Source organism: Arachis hypogaea, chromosome 7, assembly GCF_003086295.3.
Source record: "Arachis hypogaea cultivar Tifrunner chromosome 7, arahy.Tifrunner.gnm2.J5K5, whole genome shotgun sequence".
Taxonomy (NCBI): Eukaryota; Viridiplantae; Streptophyta; class Magnoliopsida; order Fabales; family Fabaceae; genus Arachis; species Arachis hypogaea.
Genome location: NC_092042.1, coordinates 44,551,864 through 44,554,695, shown reverse-complemented (window position 1 = coordinate 44,554,695; position 2,832 = coordinate 44,551,864). Strand labels below are relative to the sequence as shown.

Genomic DNA, 2,832 nt, shown 5'->3' with positions numbered 1-2,832 from the left:
TATACTGTGACATAGAGGATTCCACATTTTCTTGTTCTCTTCTCTTTCTTATGAGCAGGAACAAGGACAAAAGCATTCTTGTTGAGGCTGATCCTGAACCTGAAAGGACCTTGAAGCGAAAGCTAAGAGAAGCCAAGGCACAACTCTCTGTAGAGGACCTAACAGAAATCTTTAAAGGAGAAGAACACATGGCAGCCGAAAACAACAACAATGCCAACAATGCAAGGAAGGTGCTGGGTGACTTTACTGCACCTACTCCCGACTTCTATGGGAGAAGCATCTCTATCCCTGCCATTGGAGCAAACAACTTTGAGCTTAAGCCTCAATTAGTTTCTCTAATGCAACAGAATTGCAAGTTCCATGGACTTCCATTGGAAGATCCTCATCAGTTTTTAGCTGAGTTCTTGCAAATCTGTGACACTGTCAAGACTAATGGGATTGACCCTGAGGTCTACAGACTTATGCTATTCCCTTTTGCTGTAAGAGACAGAGCTAGAACATGGTTGGACTCACAACCTAAAGAAAGCCTGAACTCTTGGGAAAAGCTAGTCAATGCCTTCTTGGCAAAGTTCTTTCCACCTCAAAAATTGAGTAAGCTTAGAGTGGAAGTCCAAACCTTCAGACAGAAGGAAGGAGAATCCCTCTATGAAGCTTGGGAAAGATACAAACAATTAATCAGAAAGTGTCCCACTGATATGCTTTCTGAATGGAGCATCATAGGTATTTTCTATGATGGTCTCTCTGAACTATCCAAAATGTCTTTGGATAGCTCTGCTGGAGGATCTCTTCATCTGAAGAAGACGCCTACAGAAGCTCAAGAGCTGATTGAAATGGTTGCAAATAACCAATTCATGTACACTTCTGAAAGGAATCCTGTGAACAATGGGACTAATCAGAAGAAAGGAGTTCTTGAGATTGACACTCTGAATGCCATATTGGCGCAGAACAAAATATTGACTCAGCAAGTCAATATGATTTCTCAAAGTCTGTCTGGAATGCAAAATGCACCAGGTAGTACTAAGGAAGCTTCATCTGAAGAAGAAGCTTATGATCCTGAGAACCCTTCAATAGAAGAGGTGAATTACATGGGAGAACCCTATGGAAACACCTATAATCCTTCATGGAGAAATCATCCAAACCTCTCATGGAAGGATCAACAGAGACCTCAACAAGGTTTCAACAATAATAATGGTGGAAGAAACAGGTTTAGCAATGGCAAGCCTTTTCCATCATCTTCTCAACAACAGACAGAGAGTTCTAAGCAGAATACCTCTGACTTAGCAACCATGGTCTCTGATCTAATCAAAACCACTCAAAGTTTCATGACTGAAACAAGGTCCTCCATTAGAAATTTGGAGGCACAAGTGGGTCAGCTGAGCAAGAAAATTACTGAACTCCCTCCTAGTACTCTCCCAAGCAATACAGAAGAAAATCCAAAAGGAGAGTGCAAAGCCATCAACATGGCCGAATTTGGAGAGGAAGGAGAGGCAGTGAACGCCACTGAGGAAGACCTCAATGGACGTCCACTAGCCTCCAATGAGTTCCCCAATGAGGAACCATGGGAATCTGAGGCTCAAAATGAGACCATAGAGATTCCATTGGACTTACTTCTGCCATTCATGAGCTCTGATGAGTATTCTTCCTCTGAAGAGGATGAGTATGTCACTGAAGAGCAAGTTGCTAAATACCTTGGAGCAATCATGAAGCTAAATGACAAGTTATTTGGAAATGAGACTTGGGAGGATGAACCCCCTTTGCTCACCAAAGAACTGGATGACTTGTCTAGGCAGAAACTGCCTCAAAAGAGACAGAATTCCGGGAAGTTTTCAATACCTTGTACCATAGGCACCATGACCTTCAAGAAGGCCTTGTGTGACCTAGGGTCAAGTGTAAACCTCATGCCTCTCTCTGTAATGGAGAAGCTAGGGATCTTTGAGGTGCAAGCTGCAAAAATCTCACTAGAGATGGCAGACAACTCAAGAAAACAAGCTTATGGACTTGTAGAGGATGTTCTGGTAAAGGTTGAAGACCATTACATCCCTGCTGATTTCATAGTCCTAGAGACTGGGAAGTGCATGGATGAATCCATCATCCTTGGCAGACCCTTCCTAGCCACATCAAAGGCTGTGATTGATGTTGATAGAGGAGAATTGATCATTCAAGTGAATGAAGAATCCTTGGTGTTTAAGGCTCAAGGATATCCCTCTGTCACCATGGAGAGGAAGCATGAAGAGCTTCTCTCAAAACAGAGCCAAACAGAGCCCCCACAGTCAAACTCTAAGTTTGGTGTTGGGAGGCCACAACCAACTTCTAAGTTTGGTGTTGAACCCCCACATTCAAACTCTAAGTTTGGTGTTGGGAGGTTCCAACATTGCTCTGAGCATTTTTGAGGCACCATGAGAGCCCACTGTCAAGCTACTGACATTAAAGAAGCGCTTGTTGGGAGGCAACCCAATGTTATATTTTATCTATTTTTCTTTTGTTATTTTATGTTTTCTGTAGGTTGATGATCATGAGAAGTCACAAAATCAATGAAAAAAAGCAAAAACAGAATGAAAAATAGAAAGAAAAATAGCACACCCTAGAGGAGAGCGTACTGGCGTTTAAACGCCAGTAAGGCTAGCTGTTGGGTGTTTAACGCCCAGTATGGCACCATTCTGGGCGTTTAACGCCAGAAAGGGGCACCAGACTGGCGTTAAACGCCAGAAAAGGGCAAGCACTTGGCGTTAAATGCCAGAAATGGGCACCAGCCCGGCGTTTAACTCCAGAATTGGCTCAAAACGCATTTTTGCTTGCCACTTGGTGTAGGGATGACTTTTCCTTGACACCTCA

General features: G+C 43.1%; 1 non-coding gene across 1 annotated transcript; it reads right to left on the bottom strand.

Annotated features, from left to right (window-relative positions):
* Nucleotides 1-593: 593 nt before the first annotated feature.
* Nucleotides 594-701, bottom strand: LOC112704221 (small nucleolar RNA R71). Its single transcript, XR_003154857.1, has one exon. It is a non-coding gene; the product is annotated as a small nucleolar RNA R71 (small nucleolar RNA).
* Between the last annotated feature and the right edge of the window lie 2,131 nt (nucleotides 702-2,832).